The 14,966-nt window shown below is 36.4% G+C and overlaps 1 long non-coding RNA gene across 1 annotated transcript; it reads left to right on the top strand.

Annotated features, from left to right (window-relative positions):
* The first annotated feature begins 1,013 nt into the window (after positions 1-1,013).
* LOC127972314 (uncharacterized) lies at positions 1,014-13,539 on the top strand. The gene is made up of 3 exons (XR_008157067.1): positions 1,014-1,342; positions 1,864-3,156; positions 13,233-13,539. It is a non-coding gene; the product is annotated as an uncharacterized LOC127972314 (long non-coding RNA).
* The last annotated feature ends 1,427 nt before the right edge of the window (positions 13,540-14,966 follow it).

The following is a 14,966-nucleotide window of genomic DNA, read 5'->3' as shown; positions in this document are numbered from 1 at the left end:
TTGGCACAGAGGTTCATTCAGATTAAAAGAGAAATAAAAGTCTAAATAAATAGGAAAAGAGTGCGTACATCATCACAAACCGAGGATCAATGATCTGAGACGATCCTCTGATCGATCAAACACTCGTGTCTCAACTTCAGAGCTCACACACACATTACACGTCACAAAAACACATTTCATAGTCTGTGTGTGTGTGTGTGTGTGTGTGTGTGTGTGTGTGGAGAGAGGCTTCGTGCGTCCAAACGGGATTAAAGAAACAAAAGGACCCAGTGTTCCTGAAATCCCACAAATATCCAGCCTCTCTCTCCGGAACTCTCTGCATTAAAAGCGTTTATTTCTAATAAATCATCTGTAGCTTTTGTGATTTTTATATTTACTTTAGACCCCGAGTTCAGTCACACAATACACGGACACGATATTTCCCGTGATAAATTAGTTTTGTGTTTATTAATTAGAAACATTAATTGTAGGCTAAACAGTTATCGGAAATTATAGGAAATAATTTGGAGTTAATTTGTTTTGCAGTTGCTAATAAGAAATATTAATATGTAAACTACACTCTTAAAAATAAAGATGCTCCAAAAGGTTCTTCATACAAGAAGCATTCAGTCAAAAGTTCTTTAAAGAACCAGGTCTTTCTTGCATTTGTATAATGTGAAGAACCTTCTTTCGCAGAAAGGATGTTAAAGGTCTTTTATGGAACCATTTAAGACAAAAAGGTTCTTCTATGGCTAAGCCCCTTTATTTTTAAGAGTGTAGCTAGCTACTTGGAAATGATTGGAAATTATTTTTGAAATAATATGCACACTTATCTTGCAATCAAATTAATTAAAATGTTTGTCCTTTTTGATGTTTTTTTAATTGTGGTTTTATCTCTTATTAGAAAAACTATTGAGAACAATTGAATTTCCTCGATGTAGAATGTTCTGTAGACGTGTTGTTCTCGTGTTTGTGGATGGTCTTCTGTGTCTCTGCTGTGATCGGGTCTGTGGTGTTTGTGAAGAGATGTTTGACTCATATCTGTGCTGTGTGACTGTAGATCTGTCTATGATTGAGGAAGGATGTTAATGAGCTCTGCGCTTGTTAACTGAATCGGATTTCTACTCATTTCAAATCCACCGAAACTCTATAAGGGGTTTATCAGCAGATATAAAGAGACACAGACAGTATAACAGCCTCTGATCGGACCTTTTACATCTCTCATATCTGTTTCAGATGTTCAGGCACGAGATCATCATCATCATCATCATCATCATCATCATCATCATCATCATCTTCATCATCATCTTCATCACAGGAAGAACTGGGATTCAGGATTCTCATCGTGTCTGCTGGGAAGTTGGTGAGTCGAAACTTTTCATTTGTGAGGAAACATCCCGATACGCGCACGCGCACGCACGCACGCACGCACGCGCGCGTTCACAGCCACCTGTTCACTGCTTCAGTGAATATAGTCTGTGTGTATATGTTGCATTATAATATTGCATTACTTGAGTAAACTATTTACAATGAGATATCCGCACTTCTTCCTTTTAACCTTTCTTTAGAAATTAATAATAATAAATAAAATGTTTTTTACACAAAATAATTTGCAAATAATTTTGCATTCAAATATTTAAATAAATTTGTAAATTAACTATTATTTACATATTTTAACCAATGTAAGTATATGTTTAGCCTATAAAAAGAAGAAAAACAAATAGATTTAGTCAAATTCTTGACAAAGTGTATTGTTTTATTTTTCGAGTTAAAATGCTTCCTGGAACTATATTCGTCATTTTAATGTAATTAAAAGAGTCACTTGTGTCTGTTTATAATGTGTTGTTTTGTAATTTTTCTTTTCTCCTTATGGTGTGGCACTAGGACCCAGCGCTGACTGAAATTAAGGACACGACCACCACATAAGAAGCTTACAGTATTTAATCTGCAATTCCTAAAACACACACACACACATACACACACACACAAACACACACACTCACACATGTTTGTTTTTGTGTAAAGTGTGTTCATCCCATAGGTGTAATGGTGTTTATTCTGTAGAAACTGTATATTCTCTCTCCCTTCACCAACCCTACACCTAACCCTAACCCTCACAGGAAACTTTGTGCATTTTTCTTTCTCAAAAAAACTCATTCTGTATGATTTATAAGTGTTTTGAAAAATGGGGACATGGGTTATGTCCTCATAAGTCACCCTCTCCTTGTAATACCTGTGTCATACCAATGTCATTACACACACACACACACACACACACACACACACACACACACACACACACACACACACACACACACACACACACACACACACAGGTGGTAATTCTGCAGGCTTGGATTGAATTGTAGGGTCACATTTGTCTCCGTTGCTGCTGTGGTGGAAGTGTTGTTTAAGTCGGTTCTGATTATGGTCTGAAGATGTTAGTCTAATAGCTCTGTATGATGACTCTGTATAGTGTAAGTGTGTGAAAGACTCTTTCACGTCTGGTATTGAGGTTTTGGAGCGCTGTGAACTCAATCCTGGTGGTTTCTGTAGAATCTGGTCAAGGCCTCTAAAGCAGAGCGAGAAACCCCCTGTAGATCTGACTGGAGCTAAACGCTCACCACATCAGTGAAGCTGCTCAAAACTAGAGTGTACTTCGATCTCAGACTCTTCAGGCTGTTCACGTCACACAGAATTGCTTGTGCAATAAATGTGAATGTGTCTGTGAGATTAATACAGCATGCATTAGTTAGATGCTTTTATCCAAAGTAACCCTCATTGCATTCAACGTTTACATTTGATCAGTTCATGCATTGCATGGGAATCGAACCCATGACCTTGTGTTGCGAGCGCCATGTTCAAACATCATCTGTGTAAATCTGCTCTCTCTAACACCCTATCATTGGTATTTACAGCACTGGATACACACGCATAATACACACACACACACACACACAGTTCAGCCGATTTGTCATAATATGCTTTATCTGAAAAGTAAGTATCTTACCTCGGGATAAAGAGGGGAAAGAGGCATTTGTAGTGAGATTGTGAGCAGAGGACGCGACAGAGACAGACAGCAGGAGTGAAACCGGACGAGACATACACGTTTGTGTGAGGAGTTTGTGTTTTGGTGCAGAGAAGAACCTGTGAAGAAGCAGACAGACAGAGACGCAGGTACGTGTGAGACAGACGGATGGATGAGGTGAAGGAAGAGGGTGGGCGGGGCTTATTCACCTCAGTCTGAAACCCAACACTTTATGATTGTTCATTAGTCGATACATCTGGATGTGTTAGACTAACTGCAGATCTAAGCTGTGGTTAGATCCTGATTCTGATTAAATTAACATGTCAACTTGCAACATTTTTAAATCTTTACACATTTATCAGGACTTGGATCTCTTTTTCAAAACTCTGTAACATTTTATTTTTATTATGAACAACTGACATTCTACAAACTATAAGTAACTTTGTAACTACATGTCAACTTATTTTACTAACTCTAACTTGCAGAGTTACTCATAGTTAGTTGAAGTCGAGTGTAATAAAACTGACCTGAGAGTTGAGAAATGGAGATTGTTATTGGCACTTCTCTTTTCTAAATCTTATATGCATCTAAAATTATTATTTTTTATAGCATAAACTTCCAGTTATGAGAAGGGAGTCATTTGGTGATTGTTTTGAAGACATTCATAGAGGAGCTGATGAAGAGACATATGAGACATCAGACAGCAGACTCTGTGTGTGTGTGTGTGTCTGTGTGTCACAGTCAGCGTGTGTGTGTGTGTCTGTGTGTCTGTGTGTGTCTCTGTAGCTCTCACCCCAGGGCTCTTCGTGTGGCAGTCAAAAAAATAAAAGTACTGTATTTTAGATCATTATTGATTATTCTTTTAAAAAATATATATTTTTAGGGGACTAATTATATTTAGGGTACTTAAATATATCTATGGAACAGTTATCCATTTGTTTTTAAGAAATGTATGTATTTATTATTAAAGAAGACACTTGGCAGATTATCACTGAAGGAAAAAAAAGAGGGAAAGGAAAGAAAAAATATAGAAGTCTGTTCATTATTATGAAAATGCACAAAAATACTATTTTTAATACTGTGGAAGATTTTTATTGGTGGGATTTTGCTCAATCAAGTATGATCAAGATGAATCTAGTCATACTTATACATACGTGTTTTATTCCATTAGAATCATATAGCCTTTGTGTGAAAGGAATGTGCCTATGTCTGCAAAAAACATCCTGACCACCACTTTTCTTTACCATAGCAAGTCTCAGGAAACATCTGGAAAAACATGCAATGGGTCTCTTCTCTTTACTATAGCGTCTCCCTAGGGAGGGATCAAAATTGCAAGCCTAAGGAAAAGTTTGACTATTTGGAAACGCCCTGTAAAGGGTATATAATGACATGCAACCTAGCATTTCGACAGAACTTCTTGCAACAAGCTCTCGACTTTGTTTTGCTTAAAATAAAGTCTTTTCTTCTGAGAGAAAAATCCCTGACTGAGTTTGATCCTTGGGAGAACCGGCAAAATACACCACAGATTTGGCGACCACGAAGGGACTGGAAAGGAGCAGAGTGGACGACTGCTCTTGAGCTGACTGATGAGCAACACACACACAGTGGTGGCCACCATAGAATAAGGTAAGCATTTTTGCTTATATAATTAGTGTGTGTTGTTGACTGGTCAGCTCTGAGTGGTAAGGACACTTAAAATCTGCTCTTCCAAATTTAGAAAAATAATATGATATCTAAATTGAAAAAGGGGTTTTACTCCAGAAGAAATAACTGCATGCACATATTTGGGTTATTAATGGGAAGGCCTTGAAAGGCAACCTCGATTTAAGACAAATATGGTGTAGGCAGAAAGACATGGCATGCTGTGGTCTGTGTTTATTGGATAGCTGTGCCAGGTAGGACAGTGATAAACGGATAAGCAGATTAGTTAAGGAATCGCGAGGAAAAGTCCCATGGATACCGCTTTGAGAATGTATAAGTGAAATTCTCGAAGGACTGAATAGATGGGCCCTTAAGGACGCTCTAGGTAGAGCGAGCTCTAGGAAGAGCTGTGTTTTGTTGTGTGAATGTATCTGTGTCCGGACTGAATGAATGTGTGAACAAAGAAATTCCGTGTTGGGTGGGTAAAAGTTGCGCACCATTCTTGAACCGTCACTTCAGGGTGGCTGGGTGGAGTTGGACGCAGCTAGTATCCACTTGAGGGGGTGAATGTATTATGAGCCTTGATAATAAAAGGACAATTAATGTGTGATTATCCCTTAGATAAAGGGAAAAAGTATGCAAGAATAAGCACTCTGGCTCAATAAAGAGTGTAGCAAGTGTGAATGGGTTTAGGAAAATAGCATCAATAAAGTTTGAACCAAGATCTATAATAGATTTTTGCATTTAGGATGTCTGTGTGAAAGGGGAGAAAATTTTCTGAGCCCAGTGTAGTGGGAGTGAGAACAAAGGAGGACGTTTCCACAGTAAAGTTGTATTACATGGGTGGAGCAAGAGGTGCTCTCCCCTCCTGGACCATCACTTGGGAGTGATCAGGTTACAGAGACTGGTGTTGAGAAAGGAATGCAGGAGCCCTAAAACAATAAAGTTAACTGAAGGAAGGTTGTTTTAGAGAAAAATAAATACAAATGTTCCAAGAAATGGACTAATATAGAAATGGCAGATATGGTGGAATATAGAAATAATAATATTTTAATTAAAATAAGATATGCATTTATTATTGAATAATTTTTATTAATAGATGAATTTAAAGGATGCACGTGCTTAAAACTTTATATCTAATATGTGAAGACATCTAAAATTTGTTTCTTGTTATCCCTGGGACAGTATGAAAGTTAATCCATTACAGAGTTTCAGAGATTGGGCTTGTGTAAATGTCAAAAATAAAATAAATAACTTGTGCAATGTGGAATGAAAGCAAGATTGGGTGACCAAGTCAATAGACATTTGGATTCAAAAGCTATAGGCATTTTACAATAGGAAGGAAACTAGTTGCTTAAAGAATTAGATTTAATTATTTTATTTACAATAATAGGAATTATTTTATGTTGGTTAGGAAACATTAATTCACAAATACCAGATTATTCTGAATCATGTATGCAAATTTAGAAGAAAAATATTATTGAAGTCTTTATTTTACCATATGCATGTCATGCTGATATAAAAGGAAGGTTTATTTTATTTTATTGCAGTATACTTAGATAATAAAGGTAGCTGATTTCTGCATTTTGCAAAGAAGAAAAAAATGCTTGCTATTTTCCTGCAATGAAGAACTTGCTTAACTAACAAAGAATAAGAGAACTGCTGTTTTCAACCAGATGATTTAGTTTTTATTAAGGGACCACTGAAAGAAGAGGTTGAAAAGTGAAAATTAGAAAAAGAGCTGACTGCTCAGACACAATTTGGTCAGAAGTTACATAGGTACATTTGATTAATGCAGTCTCTGAGTGTTAAACTTTCAGATGATTTCTGGAACAGTGCCTTGACAAAGGAAAGCAATGAAATGGAGTCTGTCGAGGAATGGCAAAGCAGCAAACACAGCTGCAGAGAGAAGAAGAGGGAGAGGCTGATGGATGTTCCCCTCCCCTCCTGAAAGAGAAGAACACACTTCAGCAAGGAGAAGACTGAATTAAAGCAGGAAAAGGTGAATCTTTCACTTGAGACTTTTCCTGAGGTTGAAAAGAACATTATGAAATGCAAAACTCTGGCAGAAAGCAACCAGAAGCCAGACTGAGAAGAAGCAGAAAAACAACGGAGACCGTACGCCACAACATCAGGTCTTTGAGTGCCATCACAGACTGACGACCCAGTACAACAGCCCAGGCTGATGATCTAACCAGAAGGACATCCATCCCTTCTGTGCACAGGTCCTGCAGATTCAATGAACACACAGAGACTGCTTCAAATGTTAATTATTTTATTTGATTATTTTATTTACTATGTTTTAATCTTGATTATTCACTGGCCTCACAGCACTTCCTTAAATTCTGTGTTTTAACTAACTCTCTCAATCTGCTTTTCAATAAGTACAATTCCAGCATTATGTTTTAAAGAAAAAATAATTTTGACAGACAGAAGTGAGTACTTGACTCACCAATCAGATAAACATGGAGCTGGATTTGACATAGTAAGACAGTTTCATTAAACAACTAGGGGAAAATGCACAACTAAATACTTGACAACAATGCTGAGCGTTTTTGGAAAGAAGAGAATAAATAAATAAATAAAAAAGGGTATCCTGATGAACAATAGGAAAAATTTATATGGTTGAAAAAATAGAAATATTGGTCACTCCATTTTGTTTTAAGGTAATTTTCTAAGGTAAAACTGAATAAAATAATAATGAATAAAAGATTATTCCAAAGATCCAAAATCATGAAATCACATATACTGTCATCACTGGGGATAACAAAATGGAAATGTAGATGGTCATGGATCCAAGATATGCAGAGATCTCCAATCCTCTTCTCAGAGTCGCTCATGAGCAATAACAAAAAAGTATTTGACTAAACTTTAAATTAGACAAACACATGACATTGAGAAATGATAATTGGCTCTCTCAAATGCTCAATGCCTAGGCCTAATATTCTAAACAAATTCATCTAGGAGATTTTGGAAAAAGGAAGGAAAGAAAGAAAAGAAAAGTTTTTGGCAAAAAAAAAAAAAAAAAAAAAAAAAAAAAAAAAAAAAGGGGGAGTGAAAGTGTGTGAAAAAGTATGAATGATGGTGTTGTATGGCATGAAAGAGAGTGTCTGACGAGACACTGAGGCAATTCAACCAATTTGCCCAAACAGCTGTATACAAATATGAATGTGGGCCCACAGGGCAAATTTATGCCCAGACAAATAATGACCATGGATGTATTTGGTTAAGTTTCCTGGTCAGTATCTAGGTCCTTGTTGTGGCAGAAAGAAAAACAGTGCCACACATGCGCAGCGTATAACATGGGAAGGCAGAGCAAAGCACGCTTGCTCTGTCCACCCCACATTTAACATTCTTTTCAGCATATCATGATGGAGCTGATTGTGTCAAAAGGATGAAATATTATCTTTCTGACTGTTAAAATAAATGCAGTGGGTTGAGTGTTTTCCAGGTCAAAAGGCCTATGCTACTGAGCAACATAGGCCTAGATAAATTATCCAGTGATATAGTGGAACTCAGTTTACAAAATAAAAAGATAACTAAATAAGCAAATTGTTGAGAATAAAAATGAAAGGAATTAAAAAATAGTAAAGACAGCACAGGAATTGTGAAAACTCAAAAAGGGGCCAAGACAGCCCTCAACCCACATTACATTTCCACAGGTCACACCAAGAAGGACGACTGGCAAGATGAACAAATTAGCATGCTTGATAACACTAACAAAACACTCTGAAGTTTTCCATTTACAGGTGACAGCAGTTCCAGTAAGGCCAAGGAATGCTTCGCCCCATCAAAGAGAACCAGTGAGGGTGCAGAAATGATCTCAAGAGAGCCTTGCATTAATCAGCAAAATAGTTACAGAGTGACACCTGAGTTCACATCTCTAACCTTAAAATACTCCAACCAGCTTCAACAACTCCACACAGCATGAAGTGAGGGATGAAGGGCGTGCTAGTAACGACCCACCCTTGCCAACGAGGGAAAGACCATTGCAACGACTCGCAAAGAGTCTCCCTGGTGAAGATGGAATGAGAGAGTGATGGGACTGCTACTGAGATCAAAATACTTGGGTGCAGATATGAGCCAACAAATAGAAAAGAAAAAATGGAAAGATAATCTTAAGTAATGGTAGATGAAGAATTTGAAGGTTATGAGAAGGGAAATATGGATGTAGGAAGATTTGAAGGGAAAATAGAGCAATTTGATGCAACAAATAGAATGAAAAGAGCAAAATAGAAAAGCTCAAGATTTGTGAATTGAAGAAGGAAAAGTATGTGTTATGTTTGGGGAAAATGCTGTATTTATAGAAGGGAGCATTTAATGAAGAACTGATCAAATTGAAAAGGCTAAGAATGATAGATAAAGAAAATGTTGGAAAAGATAATAAAATGTAAGACTGGTTTGATTTACAGTTAGGAGCATGTGGAGCATAGTTTATAATTAAATAGGGAAAGTTTTTAGGAATGGCATTAATGACAGGATATTTACTATTTTACTGTATACTTCCTATATTGAGGTCACTAGTCAAAGTCACAGCTAAGCAAATTAAATTCAAAGATATCAAAATAATGGGAAATTTATACATAAGGTATCTAAGCTGAAGATCAACTATTATAATCTTGTGATATTCAATGTGTGATGTGATTTGTATTTGTATGTGTATGTATTTTTATGCCTTTTATACAAAACTGTGATAACCAGGCAAGTGCTGATCCAATTGCATATTCATGTTTTTAACAATGTCTACTATTAAAGAGGGGTTAGGGAGACTGGATCTTTTACTCACTCCATGTCAAATTAGGAGAGAGATGTTTGGTCCAGTAATCCCTCAGAGTGGAATTTCATAATCTAGTCGCTGGTGATAATACAATGTGACTTATTTAGTCACTAGGTAGTGTAACTAATATGACTGGATTATGGAGTAGCACTCTGGATAAGAATAATCAAATGTGAGACTTATTAAGTCTCAAAGGGGAGAATATGTGGAAGATTTTTATTGGTGGGATTTTGCTCAATCAAGTATGATCAAGATGAATCTAGTCATACTTATACATACGTGTTTTATTCCATTAGAATCATATAGCCTTTGTGTGAAAGGAATGTGCCTATGTCTGCAAAAAACATCCTGACCACCACTTTTCTTTACCATAGCAAGTCTCAGGAAACATCTGGAAAAACATGCAATGGGTCTCTTCTCTTTACTATAGCGTCTCCCTAGGGAGGGATCAAAATTGCAAGCCTAAGGAAAAGTTTGACTATTTGGAAACGCCCTGTAAAGGGTATATAATGACATGCAACCTAGCATTTCGACAGAACTTCTTGCAACAAGCTCTCGACTTTGTTTTGCTTAAAATAAAGTCTTTTCTTCTGAGAGAAAAATCCCTGACTGAGTTTGATCCTTGGGAGAACCGGCAAAATACACCACAATACTGCTTTATAAATGCTGTGTATATTTCCAAAAACAGGTTTTACTGTAAAAAAAAAGAATTTAAGTAAGAAATCTTCCATATTTGAGGTTGATGTATCAAAACATGGGTTTTCAGTAAGATTTAGTTTGGGTGCAGTACCAAATGTTTTCACTAAATTTGTTTTCCAATTATTTCACATAATAGTACAAGTGGGACTAAAATTAACACTTAATTTTTTTTCACTTTAATTTATTTGTTTGTTTGTTTATTTATTTGTTTATGTTCACATAGCAAGTGTGGAAACCTTTACCAAGTTTCATACCATTCCAGTAAAAGAAAAGAAAAGAAAATATTAATAATTTGGTCAAAATGACTGCAGTCTGAAGTTCATTTGTTGTTCTCTTCAGTGATTTGAGGAGGTTTGTGTGATTCTGCGTGATGTTAATCACAGGAAATGTGATTGTGTTGAACTGTGAGCGTGCAGTGATGTAATGAATCACTGTTGTGATGTTGGGCAACAGGAAGTGAGGTAAATGCTAACAAAGATATGTTGTTCTGTGAGTGTGTTTAAAGCAGATATGGAGTCTCATTCACACATAAGGATTAATAAACTCAGATTCAATTGTATTAATTTTCCTTCCCTTACACACACACACACACACACACACACTCTTAAGCCATGTGTCCCAGCATAAGCCTTCATGCATGAGTGCACAACACATTATGTTTGTGCTTGAGTACCTTGTGTGTGTGTGTGTGTGTGTGTGTGTGTGTGAGAGAGAGAGAGAGAGCTGGTGCTAATGGGGTCAGGGGTCGGGTGGTGGTACAGTGGTAATAGAGAGACTCACACGTGTGTGTGTGTGTGTGTGTGTGTGTGTGTGTGTTTGTGTCCAGATGGCATCGGATGATGGAGAGAATGACAGTAATGCAGCAAGTGGAACAGTAGCACTAATCCACCTTCATCCTGCACGTGCCACGCGCGCACACACACACACACACACACACACACACACACACACACACACACACACATACACTGACGATTGTGTTTCAGGACTTTATAACACAACTTCACAATTTCACTCAGTTTTAAACTCAGAATAGTAATTCTGACTTATTACTTATGACTATGACTTATTACTGTATGTTCAGCATCATTCCTCCAGTCTTCAGTGTCACATGATCTTCAGAAATCAGAATAATATGATGATTTACTGCTCAAGAAACATTTCTGATTATTATCAGTGTTGAACACAGTTGTGCTGCACAATATTTAATTTTTTTATGCAACCGTGATACATTTTATTTTTCAGGATTCACAGATGAACAGAAAGTTCAGAAGAAGAGCATTTATTTGAAACAGAAATCTGGAGTAAAAGAGTCATCTAAAGTAGCTGCAGTGACTGTAGATGTCATCTCAAAGCGGCTTGGAGACATTCTCTCATTTTATACAGATGTCTGTGAATACAATGATGAGTGTTTGGTTTATGATCACACAAGGTGCTGGACTGATTTGAACTTCTGACCACACACACACACACACACACACACACACACACACACATACACACACACATGCTCACAATGGTTCTCTGATTCTTAATTGGTGCAGTAATCCTGAGGAATTTCTCTAATTAGCAGATACTGCAGTTCATATTCTTACCAGCCTGTTCCTGCACAACACACACACACACACTCACACACACACACACACACACACTCTCTCTCTCTCTCTCACACATACACACACACAGGTAGATCTGCAGCGTGTGAAGTGTTGGGAGCATGTGTGCATGTGTGTGTGTGTGTGTGTTTGTGTGTGTTTGTGAGTGAGTGAGTGAGTGTGTGTGTGTGTTTGTGTGTGTGTGTATGTGTGTGTGTGAGTGTGTGTGTGTGTGTGTGTGTGTGTGTGTGTGTGTGTGTGTGTGAGTTATTGAGGGTGACAGCAGGTCTGTGTATTAGGGTTCATGCATCAGTCCTGCAGCCTGTTTTAGCCTCTCTAATCTGGATTTACCATCAGCAGTGTGTCAGCAGCACACACACACACACACACACACACACATACAAGCTGAACCAGCACAACCTGGCACAGACAGAAATACAGACGAGACATTGTGGAGAGATTCATGACATATGTTTAAACTTCTGCAGCATCTGATCTGATCTACAATAAAACATGAACTAAATGTAAAGTATCTGTTCACTGCAGGTCCTTAAAATGTGTGTGAATGTGTATCATTTCTTCATTATGTGTGACGTCTCAATATATGTACAGTTTTTCTGAATTGCTTACAGTTTTTTACAATCGCTATGACAGTTTTTTCAATACTGTACCTTTAACAAGTTTCCTAAACTCTTACTGTAACAAAGTTAGCACAGCATCCATCTTTGTAGGCTATACAATTAACACATTTCTTGTTGCTTTGATACAAAAGGCAGACAGTTAACACTAATTAAAAATGCTTGAACTTCTTTTACACACAAGCTCAACCAAGACCAAAACAATGTAATTTTACAGTCAAATGTACAAATGCTTTCACACTGAGATAAGTGTTTAAGTGAATGAGAATGTGTTTAGAGTTTAGCAAAAATAGTGCATAATTTGTAAACATAGCAATAACTGCCTGAACGTGTTTAAGGTTTAGCAGAAAGAGTGCTTTATTTGACAAATTGGTTTAAGCTAGTTAAGGGTTTAGTGTTTTAGCAATTCAGAAAAACTGTAAATCAGTTGGTGTTTGGGTGATTTTTAGTGAATATATCAAGACAGTTCATCTTCAACACTATATGTTCTAGTTTAGCATTTCAAACCCAACACAAATTTTCTGCACTGTAAAAACAATATTCTTTGACGCTGTAAACAAATACTACTGAAGTACATTTTATAAGATACTGTTTCAGTCTTTCTACTTCAAAATGGTATTTTGCATTCAATATGTTACTTGCAGGTTTATTTGCTGAAATTTGTGAAACGGTTTCTGAGTGAAAATAGTTTCAAAGTAAATTCTAAATCTGTTTTCAGTGAGATGCAGTGTATTCATAATACATGACACATGGTTTGATATGTAATGAATGACATTCAGACATTTGTAAGTGTGACTGAAGTAAAGCTGCTGTTTGTATTTTCTTTTGAACATCATAACATATGTGATGTGATGTGCTGTTTCTCTGTGTTTCAGGGTTCTTTACACTGGATTCTAGATGTTTCTTCTTCAATGCCGCCCAGACTCTTCTAGTGTTTGAAGGAGGTTTTCAGGATATTTTTCCAATTTTATGAGACGGATAACTCACCCAAACTGAAGATTCTCCTATTCAAGGCAAAACAAAAACACACACATAACCATACATCCCCAGTTGATTGACATTAAGAATTGCAAAAATAATTTGTATATTATTCTTTTGTTTAAATGTTGTCTTCAAATGCCGATGCACAGATTTTCCAAAATAAAAGTCTGAACACTGGATAAAGCCAGGTTAAAAATTCAAGTTTTTTATAGAAGGTATTTTTGGATTTTTCTTTGTATCACTGCAAAAATTATACATTATTAAAATTATATATTATATAACACTCACAAAATACTGTCAACAGAAAGAAAACAAATACATTTTCACTATGTTTTTAGGAATAAAATGTTGTATAAATCAGTGGAAATGTTTATTTAAACAAACCCCACGGTAAAAACCTTCAGAATATAGAGAGGAATAAACCTCTAAGTTTTGGTGAATGTAAGTTCTTCTGAAGTGGAGAAAAAAAGCTCACTACCTTTAAATATATGCATTTCTGTCATGTTTTTATTAATTAAATGTTGTATAAATCAGTGGAAATTGTATTTAAACAAACCCCACAGTAAAAAAACCTTCAGAATATAGACAGGAATAAACCTCTAAGTTTTGGTGTATATAAGTGTTGCTGAAGTGGAGAAAAAAAGCTAACTTCCTTGAAATATATGCATTTTCCACCATGTTTTTAGGAATTAAATGTTGTAAAAATCAGTGTGAATGATATTTGAACAAACCCCAAAGTAAAAACCTTCAGAATATAGAGAGGAATAAACCTCTAAATTTTGATGTATGTAAGTACTGCTTAAGTGGAGAAATAAACTCTTAAAACATGTATTGCAATGGAAATCCAGACGCAAATAGAAGTGCAATAAAACAAACGCTTAAATGTGTTTTAGTCATTTTTTATTTTTTACACTAGTCTGAAAAATCACCTCATGGAAAGCTAAAGAGCCTAAAATCAAATTTTTTTAAAAAAGCATGAAAAAACGAAGAAAATACTGGCTTGTAAATTTGACAAATTATTACAAATAAACAGCAAGTCACACATTAAATTAAACATTACATTTTTTAAGTAGAAAGACTGAAACAATATGTTCATGAAAAATCATATTTTGATAATTTTAGCATTATTTACAGTTAAAAAAAACTGTTTACTGTCTATTTAAATAAAGTGAAACAGTATGCATTATTCCATGCGGAACAAACAGTGTGTGATTGTGTGCTGGTCCTGCACTGCCTCCTGCTGGTCATCATGCAGCATCTCCGTTCTGCTCTTTCTGATCTTCACAATCAGATTCAGCTGCACAACTTTAATATCTGATCAATCTGTTGCTGTTAGTAAACCCCCACAGATATCAGAGAGACAGACACGAGGTTACTGGCTGAGTCCAGAAGCTCCAGTGAAGCAGCTGAAGCTCGGTTCTCTCCAGAACGAGAGAGTTTCAGGAGTTCATCTTCAATCTTCATCTTCATGAGCGTCAGGAGTTTCTGTGCTCTGCTGCATTATTGTACAGGAAGTACAGTCAGGCTGCACAGACGACACACACTGATGCACTGCAGCACTGAGCATGCTCAACACACACAAACACACGCACACACACACACACACACACCTAAACTCACTTTTTTAA

Source organism: Carassius gibelio, chromosome B15, assembly GCF_023724105.1.
Source record: "Carassius gibelio isolate Cgi1373 ecotype wild population from Czech Republic chromosome B15, carGib1.2-hapl.c, whole genome shotgun sequence".
NCBI classification, from domain to species: Eukaryota; Metazoa; Chordata; class Actinopteri; order Cypriniformes; family Cyprinidae; genus Carassius; species Carassius gibelio.
Note: the sequence above shows the minus strand (reverse complement) of the source record. Positions and strands in the feature narration are given on the sequence as shown.